Source organism: Microcebus murinus, chromosome X, assembly GCF_040939455.1.
Source record: "Microcebus murinus isolate Inina chromosome X, M.murinus_Inina_mat1.0, whole genome shotgun sequence".
Classification (NCBI taxonomy): domain Eukaryota; kingdom Metazoa; phylum Chordata; class Mammalia; order Primates; family Cheirogaleidae; genus Microcebus; species Microcebus murinus.
The window spans coordinates 126266705-126292162 of NC_134136.1; the positions used below are offsets into that span (position 1 = coordinate 126266705).

Sequence of the window (25458 nt, forward strand, 5' to 3'; positions counted from 1 at the left end):
GTCACAATTAGCACCGCAAATTAAATTATTTGCCTTCAAACCATGACTAGCCATTGAAAACAAAAATGATCAAACCAAGTTAGTGAGGCCAAGAGAATTCCCTACTCTGATCAAAGTTACATCTGCTCCATTCGCAACTAGAGAAAGTCAGTAGAGATGGCAAGTGAGCCTTTTCCTATTCTCTAAATCACTCATTAACATTTTTAAAAGTGATTATTGCTTTGCTGAAACACATAACCCACCCCCACCCCCACCCCCAGCCAATCAGACATATCACATATTGTCAAGGAAGGGCCTGTCACCTTGGACTTGCATGTCCTTTCAACCACTTCCCTGCATTCTTCTCTCATTTTGAGGGTAAGTGCTAAAGGAGAGCAATGCTGTTCTCAGAGAAGTTTCCTTACATTTCATCTTTTACTAATGCTGGCAGAAAACATCACAGATTTCATTTCAAAGGTTACTCCAGCTGAAATGCAAGAGCAGAGGCCTCTGGGGGAAGCTCTGGGCTGTCCACCAGTCAAATGACAACTAAGGAGGGGCCTCAACTTGCCCGATAAAGGATGGGGGACCAGAGAGTCAGGTTTCAAAGACCCCGTGGGTCAGAGGTCAGGGCTTGCTCTGCACAAGTCTTCTCTAGGAGACATGGAAATGATTTCCTGCATGAGCATTCTTATTTTGCATTTAAACATGATTGTACATACAAGTTTAGTTTTTTCCATTCTTCTTAAATTGAGCTGCAAAGAGCTATTTGGTTTGGGGACACTTTTTCTTAGCTGCCTTGGGAGGAACTATGATTAGGCACAGTGTAACATGCATTTTGAAAATTTGGGGAATGACATATCAACATTGAAAACATTTTGTTTTAACCATTCTACATTCCAGGAAATGAAACAACATAGGATGTTGAATTTGGAAATGCAGGCTCATAACTTGGTACTAATGTCACCAAGAATCAATTTTTTTTCAGTTTCTTTTCAAGTTTCTGAGAGCTATTAGTGTTCCTCCACCTCAAAGCTATGTTCTTTTTTCAAAAGGCAGAAGTTTAAAATGAGCAGCTTGTCAAATGCTGACCTTTTAAGTGTCAACCTTTTCTTCTATCAAAAGTTGAAGAATAAGTGGGATGACATGTTCCCACGAAAGCGACTTTATGTTGGGCCCCTGGAGTAACTAAGGAGCCATCACTTAGTGTAGTCAATACCAAACCCTGTGGGGATACAAAAAGGCCCCACTGCAGATGCCTCACAGAGAACAGTAGAATCTTTCCATTGCTTAGTAACTGGCTACTACAGCTGAAGAGACAACCACTTCCAGAAACCTCCCGTCAATTGTTTTGTTTTGTTTTGTTTGTTTTATCTTAGCCTATACCTGAAGAGAAACAAGAAAACTTGCAAAAGTTGGGGTGCCCAAAATGAGACCTCTTAAAAATGAAGTGTATAAATTACTTTATATGAAGTGAATTAAAACAACTTACTTATCGCTGTATTATTACTTATTAAAACAACTAACTTGTCGCTGTAAGGCAAGAAAAGAAATCTCATTGCAGTTTTCAAAGAGTATAAGAGGACACAAATAAATCATCATATTGTGCTGCTTTAAACTGTATTTCCTTGTAAATACGGACCAACCCAAAATGCAGAATGCCACATGGAGCAGAAATCCAGTTTTGTCCGTACAGCAAATACGAAAGAGAAGTGCATCCCCGAGTTACATCCCTGAGTGAAAAGTTAGCACACTATAAGCAAGGTAGACGAGCAGGTAGAAAGTCACAGTGCACTTACTTCTTCCATTCAGCTGTGGCCCAAACACCTCCAGCCAGTATTGTCACCGTGTGCAGGAGGGGATGGTGCAGAGTGACAAGGGGGTGACCTATCAAGGCAAGCAGAGGATGAGTGTTCACAGGGCTCAACTGCGTCCCTCCCTCCCCATCCTGCACCCTCCCCAGTTTCTCTCTCACAGATCCATTCATGGTCCCACATCATGGATTTATGGAATCCTTTCCTGAGTCTATTTGTACTTTTTAGCCTGTTCTGTCCCTTGGGGGTTGACAGCTTCCATGACCTGGGTCTGCTGTATAAAGCAGCTATATGTCCTCTGAGCTTAAAGGGGGCAGCAGTTAAAGCACTCTACCCCAGCATCCCAAAGAAATGGTTGCTGCTGTTGCCCAAGGAGTTCAAACGGGCTGGGATTTTATTTGATTTAGTTATTTTGTCCACAATGACAATTTGTTTTATTGTGTTGTGGTGTTTGGCTTGATGTGGGCTTATCACACCAGATCCTCCCATCCAAACCAATATGGTTGTTAACACCTAAAATCAACAGAAAGGCCCAAAGAGCTGCCCCACCCCACCCACAGGCTCACCTCTGTGACTGTCCTGTCCTGGGACTTCACTGACTCCTGACTCCCATTTGAGTAATAGCTCCTAAGATCAAGAGCGGACTGAAGACTCAGTGTTTATCCATTTCTTCAATGCTTTGCTCCTTTACCCCATGTTAGCCAAGTTTCATGTTCTAACAGATTAAAAAAGGTGCAGTTGCACTTACACCAGTGAAATGCACAGAGCCCACAGACCTAGACTGGGGTTATTGGGGCTGGCTGCATAGGAAAAAGAAGTGGGCAATTCAGGACATTATACATATACTCCTGGGCTAAATGTGGCCTTCAAGGCCTGACAAATGCATAGGTCTGCTTCATCAGAAGTGCTCTCCACTCTTACTATGCTTTGGGTAGCTTTGGGTTTGCAGCTAAAGGCACAGATTCTGGCTGGCCTTTCCCCCTGCAGCATTCCACCATATCCTGCCATCTCCATTTTTGAGCAGAGGAGGGAAGCACAGCTGTGGGGACCCAGACTGTTTTGCAGGCCACATCTAGATGGCCCACGTCTGGATGAAGAGAGTTTGCCAAAGCCAGCTGGCTCAGTAGGCCAGTCCATGAAGGTGGATTTATCATCTGTGATTGTGAATGATGATCGTTCCTTTCCACGTGACAGAGCTTTGAATGTGTGGGAGGTTCCACCCATCCCTGAGAAGGAGTAAGTGGGAATAATTCCATGATCTTCTCCTTTATCAGGCAACACTTTCAAAGATGAGCTCTGGAAAACATGAACAGGCAAAGCACTCAACTCCAGCTTCCTGGTTCCACATCTTCAAACACCAACAATTTGACACCCAGTAGTATTGTTACTATAAAGAGAGAGAGAGAGAGAAATAACAAGTAATGGAGAGGATGTGCAGAAATTAGAACATTGTGCATTGCTGGTGGGAATTGGTGATGCTATGAAAAACAGTCTGGCAGTTCCTCAAAATATTAAACATAGAATTATTATATCCAGCGATTCCACTTCTGGATATATATCCAAAAGAATTGAAAGCAGAATCTTGAACAGACATCTGTACATCAAGGTTCACAGCAGCATTATTCACAATAGTCAAAAGGGGGCATTTTTTGAAACCTTAAAATTTGTACCCCCATAATATGCCGAAAAAAAGGGGGGGCAGCGACCCAAGAGTCTGTCAGCTGGTGAATGGATAAACAAAGTGCAATATGTCCTCACAATAGAATATTATTCAGCCTTAAAAAAGAAGGAAATTCTGACATATACTACAATGTGGATGAACCTTGAGGATGTTATGCTCAGTGAAATAAGCTAACCACTTATTACATGATGCAGGACAAACACTGTATTATTCCACTCACATGCGGTCCCTAGAGTAGTCCAATCTATAGAGACAGACAGTGGAAGGGTGGGTGCCATAGCATAGGGGAAGGGGAAATGGGGAGTTTGTGTTTAATGGGAGCAGAGTTTCAGTTTGAGAAGATGAAAACTTCTGGAGATAAATGCTAGTAATGGATGCACAACATTGTGAGTGTACTTAATACCATTGAATTGTATGCTTTAAAATGGTTAAAGTGGGAAATTTTATGCTATATATGTTTTACCACAATAAAAAATACTACAGTGTTAAAACACTTGCTAATCCTCTCCTAGTCAAAAACAGTCTTTTCTTTTCCAGTAATATTAGTGTGCAAAAGAAAAGCAGCAGCAAGCCGAGCTGCCTGTTTTCTGTCTCAGGGAGGAGTGTTGCTGACTGCATGGCCACTCAGCATGTTGTGTGGGCCATCTGGGCTTTCAGCATATCTTAGTGAAGTGCATGTGTGGTTAAACACATGGGCATAGCCAGCGCTTAGAAATAGCATTCCTGGTAAATTGAGCAAAATGGCTGTCTCTCTCTGGGCATTTTGGAGAAGTGACAAAATGTGGGTGGGGGAACAAAGAAGTGACTGTAAATAGAAACGGACATTATCCCTGCTGCTGAATGGAATACGAAATCCCTCTTGCTTCATTAGCTCTCTGGTGCATCTGCAAGTCTTGAAACACGAGGATGACTCACAGTTTGCTGAGTAATACAGGAGCCAACACAGTGATGCTAGTGATTCACCATCTCCGGCAGGTTTTCTGTGCAAAGTGTCCCTCTGGAACAAGTGCTAGGCCTTGGGATAGAGTTCTGGAAAAGGTTAAGAAGATCTCAACTACAGGGAGAACCAGCTCCTAAGGCCTTGACACTAGCACACATAAGTAGGAAGCCTCTGAACAATGTCCAAATGACTTTTGAAAAGTTGGCGCACCTGGTCATTGTGTCCCCACTCATGCCCCAGCTTGCAAGACCGCTGGTTTCTGCCTCTCGGGGCTTCGTGATGTGCACTTCTTCATCAGAGTTCTTTGTGTCTTGTCTGCTGTCCCACCTGGTAGTAAACTTCTGAGGCACAGCAAGATGCCTTACCTAGCTCTGTAAATGTGAGCTGAATGACCCTTTGAATGAATGAGTGGAAGAGTGTGGGCGTGGGGGATGAACTAATGAATGAATTGCATCTGCTAGCCTTTACAGAGTATTAAGTTCCCGAGACTATTTTGAGTGTTTTAGAGTAATTACTAATAAAAGCTCTCAGTCGTCAAGACTTGGGAGCCTGATGGACTCTTGAATTCTCCCATTGGGCAGAAGGGAGAACTTTGCGTCTGCATATGGGGCCATTACACACCCACCGTGATGCATTTCTCTGATCCAGTTAAGCTTCTAGTCCTTCCACAGTGCCTGGGCAATGTCTGAATACATGTGACTTCTTCAATTTCCAACAAATACACAGTTTTATATATTGCCAGTAGTAATTTGCACTGGTTGTTCTGTTGTTGCTGCTGCTGTTGTCGTGGTTTAATGCAATTTACAAGGACAAAACAAGACTTCTGGCTGCCATTTCACATACCACAGTGACAGCAACACATGATAAGAAAAGCCAAAAAAAGCTAGCTTAGAAATTCAGGCCACGCATTTTGTTACTTTTTCCGGGTTAAGATTCGTTCTTACCATTCTGGAGTGGCACTAATATTCTTAACATAAACCAATCGATTTCAGTCAGTTCTCAGAGCAGCGAATGGTCTTTACGTACACACAGTATGTTTATAACTGCTGTTTCCTTATGACTAGCACAGTATCAAGTGAACATGTTTTGAAGGCTGTTCAGCATATGTTCTCCTGGTAGGCTTAAAATGAAACTTATAGAAACACTTGATTGTATTTGAATAAGCTCCCACCATTGGTTTAAAAAAAAAAATTAAAAGGTTTCTTTTACTAGTTCACAAGTGCAGATTCTACATTCTTTGCAGAAATTATGTTTTTGGGTTTTTGTTTTTATTTGTTTTTGTCATTTTGACAGCCATATTGTTCTCTTATTTGCTTTATTGACTTTTAATTTGGAAGTGTCTTCTCTGGCAGGATGATTACATCCCAAGGAGACTCCTTCACCCACCCCCTACCCAGACAGGAGCAGAATGGAATGGAATTGAAAAAGCTGCCTCTGGCAATGACCCTGACCATGACAATTCCATCTGAATTTATATAGATCTGGAATCATATAGATCTATTCTGCCTGGCCCTTTCCTCCGCAGCTGGTGGGAAATATGAGCTCTGCCCCCAAGTGCAAAAGGCAAGATTGTATCCAAGGACTCCACTGTTGATAAAACTGTGTTAACTTTCGGAATGACAGCATAGCCTCAGAAACTTAGACTTCACCAAGTCCCTGCTGCAAACAAGAAATCTGCTTGTCACTTGCCAAAGCTAGAATGACATCCAGTTTAGAGTTCAGAATCCTTCTCCATGCCCCATTTTTGAGATAAATTACAAAATCTTGAGGTAGATCAACATTCTAGTCCAATATGCCCCACAAGGCTTAAGAGCTCTTCAGAGTTGCAAAGACAACTGTTATGTTCCCTCTGAGGCTCCTTCCTCCCCCTGACTCTTTGCCCTTGTCTTGACCACTTGTGTCTGAACTGAGCACAGAGCACTGGAGTGAGGCTCTCTGGGTGAGCAAGCCCAGGTGCATGTGGCCTGGTAGAGAGGACAGCAGGAGGTTCGCTCCTCCTGTTTCCAGTGATCCACTTTGTTCCTGGCCCCGCGCCGCCCCCCCCCCCCGACCCTGTACATCCCACTGACCAGGGTGGTGGACACATCCTCCATCTGCCCCACCTAAGCTCATTGTCCACGCGAACTCCTACTCATATCTTCGCCCCCAGAAAAGAGGTTCCTGAAGGCTAAACATTTCTCTGTAACCCTGAATTTAATTTGGGTCTATTTTTCACTCTCCCAGTACATAAAGCTTTTGATATAATATTGAACTAGGGACTGAGAAAGAGAATGAACCCTCACAATTGTTTCTAGAGCCATCACCATCCTACTCAGCAACACCTTTTACAGGCTTTTAAATTTATTTTGTTTGTTTGTTTCCAGTTCTTACCTCTGAAATCAAATCTTGACTTTCTGGTATGTTCTTGAACTTTTTAAGGGATTTAAAAATTCAGGAGCTTGGTACCAATAATTGCTTTTAGAAGCTAGCACTGCCTATTTTCTATAGATGAATTCCAGTTTGTATCATCAGTTATTTTCTTCACAGAAACCCACAAAGTACATATTCAAGTTTGCATCAGAATTAAATATGATCCAGAAATTCTTAATGTTGTTAAGCTAGACTATTGCTCCTAAAATGTGTATCACATTCAACTAATGCATATTTAAGAGCTTGAGTACCACACTTGAGATCTGAATGAAGAGCCCAAGATTGTGATATTTGATCTGCACTGGATGTATTTGCTGGAGTGCATTGTGCAGATCATTCAGGTGTGTTAGATTTCTCTCTTCAAATTACCTGGTCTATGGATAAAGGAATATGACTCAAGGATGAGCAGGATTCAGCAGGCTCTCAGCCTCATAACTAGAAATGAGCTGTTTTCTAATGTGAAGTTGAAAGTTGAAAGCAGAAATCATGGCCCAGCCCAGTGGCTGACACCTATAATCCTAGCATTCTGGGAGGCTGAAGAGGGAGGGATAGCTTGAGGTAAGGAGTTCAAGAACAGCCTGAGCAAGAGAGAGACCCTATCGCTACTAAAAATAGAAAAAATTAGCTGGGCACAATGGTGCACATCTGTAGTCCCAGCTACTCAGGAGGCTGAGGCAGGAGAATCACTTGAGCCCAGAAGTGTGAGGTTGCAGTGAGCTATGATGAAACCACTGCACTCTATCCCCGGCAACCGAGCGAGACCCTGTCTATAAATAAATAAATAGATAGATAGCAGAACTCATGAACTCAGAAGTCCGAGGGGCCAGCCTAGATTCTTTATCAGTTAGGATGTATTCAGTTCAACAGTGTCACACCAATGATGCTGTTTCTTTCTGGCTGTCTACTCAGCCTTCCCTAGCATAGGCCTCATGCTAAGGCTGGCTCCCCTTTGTGGGCACACGAGAACTGCCAGCAACTCCAGGGTCCACAAGTTTTCTCCTGCTTGCATTCAGAGAGCAGGAGAGTCGCTTTTTTTTTTAATTTTTTTTTTATTTTGGCATATTATGGGGGTACAGATTTTAGGGTTTCAATAAATGCCCATTTCCCCCCTCCCCACAAAAGTCTGAGTCTCCATCATGACCATCCCCCAGATGGTGCACATCTCACTCATTATGTATGTATATACCCGCCCCCTCCCCCTCCTACCTGCCCAATACCCTATTACTGTAGTACCTATGTGTCCACTTAGGTGCTACTCAGTTAATACCAGTTTGCTGGAAAATATATCTGGTGCTTGTTTTTCCATTCTTGGGATACTTCACTTAGTAGTATGGGTTCCAGCTCTAACCAGGAAAATATAAGATGTGCTATATCACCATTGTTTCTTAGAGCTGAATAGTACTCCATGGTATACATATACCACATTTTATTAATCCATTCTTGGATTGATGGGCACTTGGGCTGTTTCCACAGCCTTGCAATTATGAATTGTGCTGCTATAAACATTCGAGTGCAGGTGTCTTTTTTGTAGAGTGTCACTGGATCATTTGGGTAGATGCCCAGCAATGGGATTGCTGGATCAAATGGTAGATTCACTTGTATCGCTTTAAGGTATCTCCATATTGCTTTCCACAGAGGTTGAACTAGTTTGCAGTCCCACCAGCAGTGTAGGAGTGTTCCTCTCTCTCCGCAACCACGCCAGCATTTATTGTTTGGAGATTTTTTGATAAAGGCCATTCTCACTGGAGTTAAGTGATATCTCATTGTGGTTTTGATTTGCATTTCCCTGATGATTAGAGATGTTGAGCATTTCTTCATATATTTGTTGGCCATTCTTCTGTCTTCTTTAGAAAAATTTCTGTTCAAGTCCTTTGCCCACTTTTTAATGGGGTTATTTGATTTTTTCTTCCTAATTTTCGTGAGTTCTAAGTATATTCTAGTTATCAGTCCCTTATCGGATGCATAGGATGCAAAAATTTTCTCCCATTCTGTAGGTTGTCTGTTTACTTTCATGACTATTTCTTTGGCTGTGCAGAAGCTTTGTAGTTTGATCATGTCCCATTTATTTATTTTTTTTTATTTTGGCATATTATGGGGGTACAGATTTTAAGGTTTCAATAAATGCCCATTTCCCCCCTCCCCCCAAAAGTCTGAGTCTCCATCATGACCATCCCCCAGATGGTGCACATCTCACTCATTATGTATGTATATACCCACCCCCCTCCCCCCTCCCCCCTCCCACCTGCCCAATACCCTATTACTGTAGTACCTATGTGTCCACTTAGGTGCTAGTCAGTTAATACCAGTTTTCTGGAGAATATATCTGGTGCTTGTTTTTCCATTCTTGGGATACTTCACTTAGTAGTATGGGTTCCAGCTCTAACCAGGAAAATATAAGATGTGCTATATCACCATTGTTTCTTAGAGCTGAATAGTACTCCATGGTATACATATACCACATTTTATTAATCCATTCTTTGATTGATGGGCACTTGGGCTGTTTCCACAGCCTTGCAATTATGAATTGTGCTGCTATAAACATTCGAGTGCAGGTGACTTTTTTGTAGAGTGTCACTGGATCATTTGGGTAGATGCCCAGCAATGGGATTGCTGGATCAAATGGTAGATTCACTTGTATCGCTTTAAGGTATCTCCATATTGCTTTCCACAGAGGTTGAACTAGTTTGCAGTCCCACCAGCAGTGTAGGAGTGTTCCTCTCTCTCCGCAACCACGCCAGCATTTATTGTTTGGAGATTTTTTGATAAAGGCCATTCTCACTGGGGTTAAGTGATATCTCATTGTGGTTTTGATTTGCATTTCCCTGATGATTAGAGATGTTGAGCATTTCTTCATATGTTTTTTGGCCATTCTTCTGTCTTCTTTAGAAAAATTTCTGTTCAAGTCTTTTGCCCACTTTTTAATGGGGTTATTTGATTTTTTCTTCCTAATTTTCGTGAGTTCTAAGTATATTCTAGTTATCAGTCCCTTATCGGATGCATAGGATGCAAAAATTTTCTCCCATTCTGTAGGTTGTCTGTTTACTTTCATGACTATTTCTTTGGCTGTGCAGAAGCTTTGTAGCTTGATCATGTCCCATTTATTTATTTTTGTTGCTGCTGTGATTGCCTTTGGGGACTTCTTCATAAACTCTTTGCCCAGGCCGATGTCTAGGAGAGTGTTTCCAACTTTTTCCTCTAGAGTTCTAATAGTTTCATATCTTAGGTTTAAGTCTGTTATCCAGCGTGAGTTGGTTTTTGTGAGAGGTGAAAGGTGTGGGTCCTGTTTTAGCCTTCTACAGGTGGCTATCCAGTTTTCCCAGCACCATTTATTGAAGAGAGATTCTTTTCCCCAGCGTATGTTTTTGTCTGCTTTGTCAAAGATGAGATGGCTATATGAGGATGGTTTTATATCAGGATTCTCACATCTGTTCCACTGGTCAATATTCCTGTTTTTGTGCCAATACCATATTGTTTTAATTACTACAGCTTTGTAGTATAGTTTGATATCTGGCATATTAATGCCTCCCATTTTGTTTTTGTTGCCTAGAATTGCTCTTGATATTCGGGGTCTTCTTTGGTTCCATACGAAGTGTAAAATTATTTTTTCTATATCTGTGAAGAATGCTGATGGGATTTTAATACGTATTGCATTGAATCTGTAAATCAGTTTGGGTAGTATAGACATTTTGATGATATTGAGTCTGCCGATCCACGAGCATGGTATGGATTTCCATCTATTTACATCCTCTGCTATTTCCTTCCTCAGTGTTTCATAGTTGTCCCTGTAGAGGTCTTTTACCTCCTTCTTTAAGTATATTCCTAGGTACTTTAATTTCCTTGTTGCTATTGTGAAGGGAATTGAGTCTTTGATTTGGTTCTCCATTAGATTGTTGTTGGCGTATATGAATGCCTCTGATTTCTGTGTATTGATTTTGTATCCTGAGACTTTACTAAATTCATTGATCAGTTCCAGAAGTTTCTTGGTTGAATCTTTGGGGTTTTCTAGATATAATATCATATCATCAGCAAACAGTGAAAGTTTGATCTCTTCTGCCCCTATTTGGACACCTTTGATTCCATTTTCCTGTCTGATTGCTGTAACCAAGACTTCTAGCACTATATTGAACAGAAGTGGAAATAGTGGGCAGCCTTGTCTGGTTCCAGTTCTAAGTGGGAATGATTTCAACGTTTCCCCATTCAGTATGATGTTGGCTATGGGTCTGTCATATATGGCTTGTATCATTTTTAGGTATGTCCCTTCTATACCTATTTTCTTAAGTGTTCGTATCGTGAAAGGGTGTTGAATTTTGTCAAAAGCTTTTTCTGCATCTATTGAAAGAATCATATGGTCTTTGTTTTTGCTTCTGTTTATGTGGTGAATTGCATTTATAGATTTACGTATGTTGTACCATCCCTGCATCCCTGGGATGAAGCCCACTTGGTCGTGGTGGATTATTTTTTTGATAAGTGTCTGGATTCGGTTAGCTAAGATTTTGTTGAAAATTTTTGCATCTATATTCATTAGGGATATTGGTCTGTAGTTTTCTTTTTTTGTTGCATCCTTCCCTGGTTTTGGTATCAGAGTAATATTCGCTTCATAAAAGGTGTCGGGGAGGTTTCCGTTCTTCTCGATGTTGTGGAATAGTTTCTGCAAGATAGGTACTAGTTCTTCTTTGTAAGTGTGGTAAAATTCAGGTGTCAAGCCATCTGGACCAGGACTTTTCTTTTTAGGGAGATTTTTAATTGCTGTTTCTCTTTCAGATGTTGAGATTGGTCTGTTCAGGGAATCTATTTCTTCCTGGTTGAGCCTAGGGAGGCTGTGTGTTTCTAGAAATTTGTCCATTTCCTCCACATTTTCCAGTTTGTGTGCATAAAGATTTTTGTAGTATTCATAAATTGTATCTTGTATCTCTTTGGGATCAGTTGTGATATCTCCTTTTTTATTCCTGATGGAGCTTATTAGAGATTTCTCTTTTCTGCTTTTCGTTAGCTTAGCCAATGGTGTGTCAATTTTGTTTAGTTTTTCAAAGAAATAACATTTTGTTTTATTAATCTTCTGAATAACTTCCCTGTTTTCAATTTTGTTTAGTTCTGATTTGATCTTGTTGATTTCACTTCTTCTGCTGGGTTTGGGCTTGGTCTGTTCTTCTTTTTCCAGCTCTTTGAGTCGTTTCATTAGATTGTCTATTTGTGATCTTCTTGTCTTTTGGTTATAGGCACTTATGGAGATAAACTTTCCTCTCAGAACTGCTTTAGCTGTGCCCCAGAGGAGTTGATAACTTGTCTCTGCATTATCATTTTCGTCATAGAATTTTTTTATTTCCATCTTGATTTCTTCATTTATGAAGTAATCATTTAGTAGGAGGTTGTTTAATATCCACGTTTTTGTGTAGAAATGTGAGTTTCTGTTAGGGTTGAATTCTACTTTTATTCCACTGTGATCTGAGAAGGTACACAGTATGATTTCTATTTTTTTAATTTCTTGAGATTTTCTTTGTGTCCTAGGATATGGTCAATCTTAGAGAATGTACCGTGAGCTGATGAGAAGAACTTATACTCAGTGGATATTGGGTAGAATGTTCTGTAAATGTCAGTCAGACCCAATTGTTCCAGAGTGTTGTTTAAGTCCATTATTTCTTTATTAATTTTCTGTTTGGAGGATCTGTCTCGTGCCGTCAGTGGGGTGTTGAAATCTCCAGCGATATGGAGTTGCTATTAATCCATTTGCTTAGCTCCAGTAAGGTTTGCTTTATGAATCTGGGTGCATCTAAGTTGGGTGCATATATATTTAAAATTGTTATCTCTTCTTATTGAACTGTGGCCTTCACCATTATATAATGACCCTCTTTGTCTTTCACTACTTTTGTTGGTTTAAAAACTAAATCGTCTGAAATTAGAACTGCCACACCAGCCTTCTTTTGGCTTCTATTTGCTTGGAATATTGATCTCCACCCTTTCATTTTTAGTCTATATGCATCCTTGCAGGTTAGATGTTTTTCCTGAAGACAGCATATACTTGGCCTGTATTTTCTTATCCATTCAGCCAGCCTATGTCTCTTGAGTGGAGAGTTTAAGCCATTCACATTTATTGAGAGAACTGATAGATAAGGTAGATTACTGATCATTCTGTTGGGTTGGATGTTGTTGCTATGATTTCTGTCTTGAGCCATTGTAATATCTGGCCTTTAATATCTTTGAGTTTTGGTTGTTTTTATATTCGTGGGTTATTATTATGATGTTCCGTGCATAACGCTGTTTTCAGTACTTCTTGTAGGGCTGGTCTTGTCTTGGTGAATTCTCTGAGCCTTTGCTTGTCTGAGAATGTTTTTATTTCTCCTTCATATATGAAGCTTAGTTTTGCAGGGAATAATATTCTAGGCTGGGCATTGTTTTGTTTCAAAAGAGTGAGAATGGGGCCCCAGTCTCTCCTTGCTTGTAAAGTCTCATTAGAGAAGTCTGATGTTATTCGAATTGGCTTTCCCTTGTATGTTACTTGCTTCTTTTGTCTTACAGCTCTTAGAAGGGCCTCTTTAGTTGATACTTTGGTCAGTCTCATGACTGCATGTCGTGACGTCTTCCTGTTTGCGTTGAATCTCCCAGGGGTCCTCTGAGCTTCTTGAACTTGTATATCAAGATTTTGAGCAAGGCCAGGGAAATTTTCCTCTTTTCTATCTTGAAACAGCTTGTCCAACCCTTGAGTGTTGTCTTCTTCCCCTTCTTGTAACCCTATGACCCTCACATTAGGTTTCTTCACATAATCCCACAGCTCTTGTAGGCTTTGCTCTTTTCTCTTGTTTCTCTGCTCTATTTCTGTGACTGATTTATTTTATTGGAGGGTGTTATCTTCAAGCTCTGAGATTCTTTCTTCTGTTTGATCTACCCTGTTCTTGAGACTTTCCACTGTATTTTGTAGTTCCTTGAATTGATTCTCATTTCCAGGAGTTCAGTTAAACTTTTCTTCATTGTGTCTATTTCTTTTTCCATATCCTGGAAGCTTTTTGTGCTTTCTTTGTGTTGGTTATTGAGTTCTTGTTGCAGCTGGGTGAGTGTTCTTATGATCCACATACGAAATTCCTCTTCTGTCATATTGGTAGCCTGATTTTGGTCGGTGTCCGTTTCTCGGGGGCTGGTGCTCCTCTTTGGGGGTGTGTTTTCCGTTTGGTTCTTCATATTTCCTGAGTTCTTTCACTGATTTCTTCCCATGTCGATCAGTTGTTGTTTCTTTCCTTAAGTTATTGTTTGGGTATTCACACACCTTGTTTAGTTTCTGAGGCGTTAGGTGATGTCTGTGGGTGAGATTGGACCACTCCCTGTATATTGAGTCAGTGGGTGCCATGGAAAGGCTGTGCAAGATGCCGTCCCTGTCAGTAGGTAGCCTTTGCTTGGAGGAACAGGCTATGCTGTTGATTTTGTGTCCTGTTAACAGCTCTTGTTCTGGGAGGAGCTGGGTTGGGTAAGCCTGCCCTCAGGCCGTTAGCAGGGATCAAAGTTCTGTCCTCTGCTTCCAGGTAAAGCTGTCAGGGCGGGGTTGGAAGGGTCCCGCTCAGCAGGAAAGTCTGTGTGTGGGGTTGTGGCTGTCTGAGACCCGCAGTCTGGAGCGGGCCTTGCTTCTTTCCACCCTCCCCAAGTCCGCAGCTACTCCTGGGCCTCTGCCAGCAGGCCAGACCACAAGCCACCTGGCCTCCCCAGACTGTGATGCCAGCGGGGAGGTTCCCTGCACAGGAACGCCCTCTGGGTTGGGCGCACGGCCTCCTCCTCAGAGGAGGATTGCCCTCTAGGATGCCGATCCGCCCCTGGAGGCACACACACCTCAGTAGGCTGTTCACGTATAACCCTTCTGTGTCCCGGGCAATGCTAGCCCTCGGTGCAGGGGATTTGGTCTGCAGGTCCAACCTCTGGGTCCCAGAGTTCAAACTGTATCCCCACCAGGGAGAGGAGTTCCGGTCCCAATTCACCCACAGGGAGCCCAAGCTGGGTCTATGTCTCTCAGCCTCTGAGTTGGCACCATTCTCCTGGGAACACCATGCCACCAGCACCTGGGATATCTGGCAGGTAGGGAGCTCACAGTCTGAGTTCCCCTGAGTCAGCTCTAGGGTCCCAAAAGGGAAGGTCCCATTCCCTAGAGGTGCCTCTGGCTGGTGGCTCTATTGTCTCTCTGGGCAGCCACGGGTAGGGTCGGCGGAGGGGAGGAGGAGGCAATATTGCGCCTGCCGCGCGGCTCGGATCTGTGCACACGGAGGTGCCGGGAGGAAGTTGGGAACCTGTTGCCACGTCTGCTACAGGCTTACCGCTGGTTGTCGGCAGCCGTCTCTGGGCTGATGTCTGCAGGTCTCTCCACCCACTGGATAGCCCACCAGCAGTCCCAAATGCAGGGGAGGGGAAACAGCAAATCCACCTACCCTTGCCGCTGGTCTTCGGGCTGCTCCGGTGGTCTCAGCCTCCAGTTCTCCTCCGCAGCCTCCTCCCATGGAGTCTCCCGGGGTCTCAGGTACCCCTCCTTCTGGCCCTCGTCTGCTGTATGCTCGTCTTCTTGCTTCTTTCCTCTAATTTCTGGTAGAATCTGTCTTTTCTGCAGAGACACTCTGTTTGGCGGTGTTATTTGTCCGCCATCTTGCTCCACCCCCAGCATGAGTTGTTTTATGTATGAGGTGGAAAGTTTGGGTCTTGTTTCTGTCTTCTACACGTGGCTATACAGTTTTCCCAGCACCATTTATTGAATAAGGATTCTTTTCCCCCGTGTATGTTTTTGTCTGCTTTGTTGAAGATTGGTTGGCTATATGAGAATGGTTTTATATCTGGGTTCTCGTTTCTATTCCACTGGTCAATGTCCCTGTTCTTGTGCAAGTATAAAGCTGTTTTAATTACTATAGCCTTTCAGTATACTTTAAAGTCTGGCAAATTGATACCTCTATTTTGTTTTCACTGCCTAGGATTGATTCTGCTATATGGGGTCTTCTCTGGTTCCATATGAAGCGTAAAATTATTTTTCCTATATCTGTGAAAAATGATGATGGTATTTTAATAGGGATTGCATTCACTCTGTAGGTCACTTTGGCTAGGATAGACATTTTAACAATGTTGATTCACCTGACCCATGAGCATGGTATATCATCCACCTGTTTATATCCTCTGCTATTTTCTTCTTCAGTATTTCATAGTTCTCCCTGCAGAGGTTTTTTTATCTCCTTAGTTAAATATGTTCCTAGGTACTCTATTTTCTTTGTTGCTATTTGGAAGAGAATTGAGTCTTTGATTTGGTTCTCACTTTTACAGTTGATGGCGTATCTGAATGCCTCTGGTTTCCGTGTAGTGATGTATCCTGAGACATTACCAAATTCATTTGTCAATTCAAGGAATCTCTTGGTGGAATACTTTGGGTTTTTTAGGTATATCATGACATCAACTAAGAGGGAGAGTTTGATCTCTTCTGCTCCCATTTGGAGGCCCTTAATTCTGCTCTCTTGTCTAATCGCTGTGGCAAGGACTTCCAATACTATGTTGAATAGAAGTGGAAATAGTGGGCAACCTTGTCTTGTTCCAGTTCTAAGTGTGAATGCTTTCAATTTTTCCTTGTTGAATAGGATATTAGCTGTGAGTTTATCATATATGGCATGTATCATTTTTAGGAAACCCCCATCTATGCCAATTTTGTTGAGCATTCTTATCATAAGAGGGTGTTGAATTTTGTCAAATGCTTTTTCTGCGTCTTTTAAGAGGATCATATGGTCTTTGTTTTTGCTTCTGTTTATATGGTGAATTACATTTATAGATTTGCATATGTTGAACCATCCCTGCATCCCTGGGATTAAGCCCACTTGGTTGTGATGAATTATTTTCTTGACAAGCACCTGGATTCGATTGGCTAGGATTTTGTTGAGAATTTTTGCATCTATATTCATAAAGGATATTGGTCTGTTGTTTTCTTTTTTGTTACATCCTTTCCTGGTTTTGGTATCAGGGTTATGTTTGCTTCATAAAATGTGTTGGGAGGCTTCCATCCTTCTCGAGGTTGTGGAATAATTTCTGCAGGATAGACACCAGTTCTTCTTTGTAGGGGTGGTAAAATTCGGGTGTGAAACCATCTGGTCCAGAACTTTTCTCTTTAGGAAGTTTTTTTTTTTATTTTATTTTTCTCCAAATTTGCTTTATGTAATTGGGTGGATATAAATTAATACACAGAAATTTAAGCAGGATACATGTAACAATTTAATGGACCTGATAATCTAATTTCTTTCAAATTTATCTTGAAGTCTTTCCATCATGGGGCTCAGAAGAAAATTAACCAACATATGGATACTACGGTTGAATGTCAAATGTACAAAGCACTTCTAAATTCTTCTATAATGCAATTATGACGAACCTTCACGATACTTGAATTTTGTATGTAGAAAAGTGTTAGAGTCAAATATCCAACTCAATATAAAATGAGAAGAAACTTCTGATTTGTTAGATTGAAACTGCTTCTCCTTTTGCTGATGAATGATTTTTAGCTATAATATCACTGAGCTCAACAAATAAGTCACCTTTGAGTACATAAGGAAAAATCAACACATGCTAAATGGATAAAACATTACTACTACATCTTTACTAAACCAGCTCTACCTCTAACACTTCAGAAGCTTAGAGATTTAAAGTATTCTTACAGTAACTGCAAGAAAAAGATAAAGGAGAAATTCCTTCTTTTTTAAGATCACAACTATGAAGTCATGTGGTTATACAAATTCTGCATTTTTGTGCAAAACATGAAACACATTTATCTTTATTCTCACTGCTTAGTCTTATCAGTAAGCTAGCAGGACTTAATAGATACCTTTCAAAGAAACAGAGACTGAGATGTGTTTTATATAACTTCAATAACCTTAGCACTACAGTAATGAGAGATGCAGTATCCTTTTGCTATGGTTCAAGATAAGAGGGAAGGAGGTCAAAGGAAAGAGAAAAAATCAAAATTGGTACAACTGAGAAGCTATTTCTCTTTAAGTTTCACCATGGTGCCACCTTCATTTTGTACATAAACATGGTGGCATAATTCAAGCTCAATAAATCAAAATTCTTAATATTTAAAATTTACCTTGACTTTCAATTATCACCATATTAACAACCAAAATAATTAGATAAAACACATAGGAAAGAGTAATGTTAAACCCCACTTTACTAGAGTTGGTTTCTTGACACATTAACTCATTTTTTATAGAAAAGGGATAGTGCATCTCGGTTTGCTTACAAGCTAGGAGATCACTTTGAATTCTGCATTTCCTAACTGCAAACGGAATATAGCACTTATAACAGGTTATAAATAAACTGGTTTTCAAGCATAGAGCCAGCCCCAACGATAATAATACACTATTTAAAAAGACCTAAGGCAATGAATTCCATTTCCAATGGAAAAAAAGAACTGTGCAAACAAGCTTAAAACTACTTTTTTTTTGCCAGTGTTATAAAATGTAGCTTTTAATAAAACCTTGACCCAAATGTCAGCAACTTGAGAAAAGAATTTGGGTGGTAGGGCAAAGAAAAGTTATTTCATTTAGGAAAAATAACCACTATCTTTTCCTAATCTTCAACACACACAATTTAAACATATACAGCTGCTGTAACACTTTACACAATTCCTATGTACTGGAGCAATAAGATCTAAATACAATTATATTTTTAAACACTGGGTCAAGGCTTTACATAAAAATACCATCCTACTTTTCCCACTAAGTTTCTAAAATATCACATACTTTCCCCCAACATCTGCAGCCATCCAGGAATTTTTAGGAGACTTTTGTGCATGATCTTAATTCCTAATCCCTGGCTCTTTGGGCTCAATGACAAAAGATCAATACCACCCCAAAATGATGGTTCACTTGAAGTCAGACAAGAGACCCTGGCTCAATTAGTCTCATAGGATGAAAGCAGTGCTGCATCAACTGGCTCCATGCAGGAGGGGCACGTGAAGGATCTCATCAACCAGTCATCTATACAGTCCAGGTGATAGATGTGCATGCACGGCAGAAATCGAATTGGGTCCCCATAAACAAAGTCCATCATACAAATCACACACTCTCGGATCTTTTTCTCTGATCCATCTCTTCCAGGGTCATAAACTCCTTTAGGCAGGTGCTGAATAAGGCCTATTCTTTGAGCTATCCTAATTTGTTCCTCTTCAGTCAGTTGGGTTGCTAGCCGAGTCTGGCTAGGTGTTGGATGGTAGACCGGAACTGAAACTTGTTCCTGATATGGCGGCGGCGGCTCCTGATCCGGCTCCGTTCCCTCGCCAAAGCTAGCCCGGTCAGACTGAGACTCGTGAAGTAAGGAGATGTCATCCGAGGTGGGGGATTTGAGGCAGTTCCCCATCTTCTGGGGTTGGAGCGTATGATCTGTGCACTGCTGTGACAGTCTTCTCCAGGAAGTTTTTTTTGATGTTTCAATTTCAGTACTTGATATTGGTCTGTTCAGGAATTCTATTTCTTCCTAGTTGAGCCTAGGAAGGCTGCGTGATTCTAAGAAATTGTCCATTTCCTCCACATTTTACAGTTTGTGTGCATAGAGGTTTTTGTAGTATTCATAAATTATATCTTGTATCTCCATGGCATCCATTGTAATTTCTCCTTTATTGTTCCTGATGGAGCTTATTAGAGATTTTTCTTTTCTGCTTTTCGTTAGTGTAGACAAAGGTGTGTCAATATTCTTTATTTTTTCAAAGAACCAAGTTTTTGTTTTGTTAATCTTCTGTATGGTTTCCCTGTTGTCAATTTCATTTAGTTCTGATTTGATGTTAATGATTTCACTTCCTCTGCTGGGTTTGAGGTTGGTCTGTTCTTCTTTCTCCAGCTCTTTTAGATGATTCATTAGGTTGCCTATTTGTGATCTTTTCGACTTTTGGATATAAACATTTATGGAAATATACTTTCCTCTCAAAACTGCTTTAGCTGTGTCCCGCAGGTTTTGGTAACTTGTGTCACATTTGTCATTTAGTTCAAAGAATCTTTTGATTTCCATCTTGATTTCTTCATTTATGAAGTGATCATTCAGCAGAAGGTTGTTTAGTTTCCATGACTTTGTGTAGAAATGAGAATTCCTGTTAGGGTTGATTTCTACTTTTATTCCATTGTGATCTGAAAAGATACATGGTATAATTTCTATTTTTTTAAATTGTTTGAGGCATGCTTTGTGTCCTAGGATATGGTCAATCTCAAAGAATGACCCATGAGCTGGTGAGAAGAACGTATATTCAGTGGTTTTGGGGTAGAATGTCCTGTAAATGTCAGTCACTCCAATTTGTTCTAGAGTTCTGTTTAAGTCCATTATTTCTTTGTTTATTTTCTATTTGGAGGATCTGTCATGTGTTGTCAGTGGGGTGTTAAAGTCTCTGACTATTATGGTATTGTTTTTCCATTTGTTTAGATCAAGTAGAGTTTGATTTATGAATCTGGGTGCACCAAGGTTGGGTGCATATATATTTAGAATTGTTATGTCTTCTCATTGAACTGTACCCTTCATCATTATATAGTGACCTTCTTTGTCTTTTATTACTTTTGTTGATTTAAAAACTAAGTTATCTGTAATCAGCACCACCACACCAGCTTTCTTTTGGCTTCCCTTTGCTTGAAATATTGCTCTCCACTCCTTTACGGTTAGTTTAACTGCATCTTGCAGGTTAGATGTGTTTCCTGAAGGCAGCAGATACTTGGCTTGTATTTTTTTTTTTTTTTGGCTTGTATATTTTTATCCATTCGGCCAGCCTATGTCTCTTGAGTGGGGAGTTCAAGCCATCCACATTTATTGAGATAACTGATAGGTGGGTCATATTTCTGCTCATTATGTTTGGTTGAACTCTGTTGCTTTGGTTTCCCTCTTGAGCCATTGTTGTTTCTGGGCTTTGATCTTTAGCTTTTTAGTAGATTTACATTCGTGAGTGTTTATTGTGCTAATCCATGGGTAACACTGTTTTGAGTGCTTCCTGATGGGCTGGTCTTGTCTCGGTGAATTCCCTTCGTCTTTGCTTATCTGAGAATGTCTTGGTTTCTTCTTCGTATACAAAACTAAGTTTTTCAGGGAATAAGAGTCTAGGCTGGGCATTATTCTGCTTCAGAAGAGTGAGAATGGAGCCCCAGTCTCTCCTTGCTTGTAAAGTTTCAGTAGAGAAGTCTGGCATTATTCGGATTGGCTTTCCCTTGTATGTTACTTGCTTATTTCGTCTCATAGCTCATAGAAGGGCCTCTTTAGTTGATATTTTAGTCAGTCTGATGATTGCATTTCGTGACGTCTTCCTGTTTGCATGAATCTCCCAGGGATCCCTTGAGCTTCTTGAACTTGTATATGCAGATTTTTACCAAGGCCTGGGAAATTTTCCTGTATTGTATCTTCAAATAGTTTATAAAACCATTGAGTGTTTTCTTCTTCCCCTTCGGGTAAATAGTTCTCACATTAGGTTTCTTCACATAATCCTACATTTCTTGTAGGCTTTGCTCTTTTCTCTTGTTTCTCTGCTCTATCTCTGTGACTGATTTATTTAATTGGAAGTTGTTATCTTCAATCTCTGAGATTTTTTTCTTCTGTTTGGTCTACCCTGTTCTTGAGGCTTTCTGCTGTATTTGTATTTCCCTGAATTAATTCTTCATTTCCAGGAGTTTGATTAGATTTTTCTTCATTGTTTCAGTTACTTTAGTGAATTTTTGTTCCAGGTCCTGGAATCTTTTTGTGGTTTCTTTGTGTTGGTTATCCAGTTTTTCCTGCAAATCGTTGAATTTTCTTACAATCCATGCTTGAAATTCTTCTGTCATTTTAGTGGTCAGATTTTGGTTGATGTTTATTTCTAAGGGGCTGGTGTTCCTCTTTGTGGGTGTGCTTTCTGTTTGAGTTTTCATATTTCCAGAGTTCCTTCTCTGATTTCTTCCCATCTGTATCAGTTGTTGCTTCTTACCTTTCGGTTTTCATTTGGGTAATTACACACACTATTTAGTCTCTGAGCCAGTAGGTGGTGTTTGTGGGTGAAATTTAACCACACCCTGTGTGATACCTTAAAAGGGTGTGCAGAATGTTCTCCCTGTCAGTATGTGGCGCTTTCTGGGAAAAGCAGGCTACACTGTTGTTTTTGGTTCCTGTAACCAGCTCTTGTTCCCCTGAAGAGGCACTCTAGTGCCTCAGGTGGTGGGTGGGTCCCTGGGACTTCCAGGTGTGTACTTATTCCCCACCTTAGTGAGGGCTGGACTGGGAGTGAGTCTGAACAGAGCTGGTAAGCCTGCCCTCAGGCACCACAAATGCTATTTGCAGGGATCAAACTTCTGTTCTCTGCTTCCAGGAAAAGCTGTCAGGGAAGGGCTGGAATGGCCCCGATAGGTCAGAAAGTCTGCATGTTGGGGTGGGGCTATCTGAGATCTAAAGTCTGGAGTGGTCCTCATTCCTTTCCACCTTCCCCAACTCCGCGGCTTCTCCGGGGCCTCTTCCAGGAGGCCAGACCTCACACCACTGGGCAACCCCTGGCTGTGTTGCATGCTGGGAGGTTCCCTGGGCAGAGATGCTGCCTGGGCTGGGCACACGGCCCCCCATTGGGAAGAGGGTTGCCCTCAGCATGCTGATCTGCCCTTGAAGGCACACACACCTCAGTAGGCTTGTTCACCAATATCACTTCTGTGCCCCAGGCAATGAGAGACCTGGCTGCATGGGTTCTGGTCTGCAGGTCTTACATCTGGGCCCTGGAATTTAATCCCTGACCCCACCAGTGAGAGGAGTGCCAGTTCTAATTCACCCACAGGGAGCCCTAGCTGGGTCAATGTCTCTCAGCCTCAAGGTCTGCCCCATTCTCCTGGAATCACTTGGCTAGTAGCACCTGGGAGGGTTGGCAGGTAGGGAGCTCACTGTCTGAGTACCCCTCAGTCAGCTGAAGGGCCCCAAAAGGGAAGGTCCTGTTCCCTGGCAATGCCTCTGGCTGGTGGCTATATTGTCTCTCTAGGCAGTCGAGGATTGGGAAGGGGGAGGGGAGAATGAAGCAATATGGCCCCTGTCGTGCAGCTCAGGTCTGTGCACAAGGAGGTGCCCCAAGGGAGTTGGGAGCCTGGTGCTGCATCCACTATACGCATACCTCTCACTGCCAGTGGCTGTCTCTGGGCTGGTGTCCGCAGGTCTCTCTACCCGCTGGGGAGCCTACCAGCATTCCGAGATGCAAGGGAGGGGAAATTTAACTGCGCCACCTACCCTTGCTGCTGGTCTCCAAGCTCCTTGGGAGGTATCTTCTTCCAGTTGTCGTTCGCAAACTCCTCCCGTGGAGTCTCCCATAGTCTCCGGTACCCCTTTTTCTGACCCTGGTCTGATGTATGCTCATCTGCTTGCTTCTTTCTTCTAATTTCTTCTATAAACTGTCTTTTTTGCAGAGACACTCTGGCGTTGTTTGTCGCCCACCATCTTGCTCCCCCCACCCCCAGAGTCTTTTATAAATAGGATACACCGAGCTCTACAATGTGAACAGCTAAAAACATCCTGGAGCTCCTGCATTGGTTTGTTATCTAATTTTCAACAAGTAGGGCTGAAAGTGAATGCCACCTTAGGGCTTCAGGAAGGTGAACTTACTGGAATTGTAGAAGTTAGGAACAGAAATATAAAGGCTATTAATCCCCTCCCCTCCCCTATCTATTGCAGCCCAGCACTCTTTGGGATGACACCATGTGACTTCAGAAAGCAGCTCTTTTTCCATAGAGAGCATGGAAACTTAGGCCACATTTTTCAAACATTTTCCCTATGTGACCTAGGTATCCATCAGGTCTTAGTGGCACTGGGTTAAGCTGTGACACAGATAAAGTTGATTTGGGGACTTTATCAGTTTTCTGTTCCAGGGATTCTCAACTAGCCGACATCTATTCGTCCTTCGGGTCACAGCTAAAAACTCACTTCCTCCAAGAAGCTTCCTTTAACCAAGTCCCCCACCCCATCCGAGTTCAGGTTCTCCTATTATTTGAACTCTAGCACCCTGCAGTGTTCATTTTTTTTAATTTTTTTCTTTATTTTAGCATATTATGGGGGTACAAGTGTTAAGATTACTTATATTGCCCATACCCCCCCTCCTCCCTCGAGTAAGAGCTTGAAGCATTACCATCCCCCAAACATTGCACATCTTACTCGTTGCGGTTGTATACACCCATTCCGTCAACCCCCCTCCCACCCTCCCAACACCCGATAAATGTTACTCCTATATGTCTGCTTAGGTGTGGATCCGTTAATACCAATTTGCTGGTGAGTACATGTGATGCTGGTTTTTCCATTCTTGAGATCCTTCACTTAGTAGAATGGGTTACAGCTCTATCCAGGAATATACAAGAGGTGCTATATCACCATTGTTTCTTAAAGCTGAGTAGTATTCCATGGTATACATACACCACATTTTATTAATCCACTCATGAATTGATGGGCACTTGGGTTGTTTCCATATTTTACAATTGTGAATTGTGCTGCTATAAGCATTTGAGTGTAGGTGTCTTTTTCATAAAGTGACTTTTGATCTTTTTGGTAGATGCCCAGTAGTGGAATTGCTGGATCAAATGGTAGATCTACTTGTATCGCTTTAAGGTATCTCCATATTGCTTTCCACAGAGGTTGCACTAGTTTGCAGTCCCACCAGCAGTGTATGAGTGTTCCTCTCTCTCCGCATCCACGCCAGCATTTGTTGTTTGGAGACTTTTTGATAAAGGCCATTCTGACTGGAGTTAAGTGATATCTCATTGTGGTTTTGATTTGCATTTCCCTTATGATTAGAGATGTTGAACATTTTTTCATATGTTTGTTGGCCATTATTCTGTCTTCTTTTGAGAAGTTTCTGTTCATGTCCTTTGCCCATTTTTTGATAGGGTTGTTTGATTTTTTTCTTGCTGATTTTCCTGAGTTCTAAATAGATTCCAGTTATCAGCCCTTTATCAGATGTGTAGCTTGCAAAAATGTTCTCCCGTTCTGTGGGTTGTCTGTTTGCTCTCTTGACAGTTTCTTTGGCTGTGCAGAAGCTTTTTAATTTCATTAGGTCCCATTTGTTTATTTTTGTTGCTGTTGTTATTGCCTTTGGGGTCTTCTTTATAAATTATTTACCTAGGCCAATGCCTATAAGAGTATTTCCAACATTTTCCTCTAGAATTCTAATAGTTTGACACCTAAGGTTCAAGTCTATTACCCAGCGTGGGTTGATTTTTGTGACAGGTGCAAGGTGTGTGTCTTGTTTCAGTCTTCTACATGTGGCTATCCAGTTTTCCCAGCACCATTTATTGAATAAGGATTCTTTTCCCCCGTGTATGTTTTTGTCTGCTTTGTTGAAGATTAGTTGGTTTTTGAGGATGGTTTTATATCTGGGTTCTCTGTTCTGTTCCACTGGTCAGTGTCTCTGTTCTTGTGCCAATCCCAACATGTTTTAATTACTATAGCCTTGTAGTATAGTTTGAAGTCTGTTAAATTCATACCTCCTACTTTGTTTTTGTTGCCTAGGATTGAGTTTGCTATACGGGGTCTTCTCTGGTTCCATCCAAAGCGTAAAATCATTTTTTCTATGTCTGTGAAAAATGATGATGCTATTTTGATAGGGATTGCGTTGACTCTGTAGGTCACTTTGGGTAGTATAGACATTTTAACATTGTTGATTCTGCCGACCCATGAGCACGGTATATTCTTCCATC

The 25458-nt window shown here is 41.5% G+C and overlaps 1 pseudogene; it reads right to left on the reverse strand.

Moving 5' to 3' along the window:
- Positions 1-18689: 18689 nt before the first annotated feature.
- Positions 18690-19185, reverse strand: LOC142865825 (RING finger protein 11 pseudogene; annotated as a pseudogene).
- Between the last annotated feature and the right edge of the window lie 6273 nt (positions 19186-25458).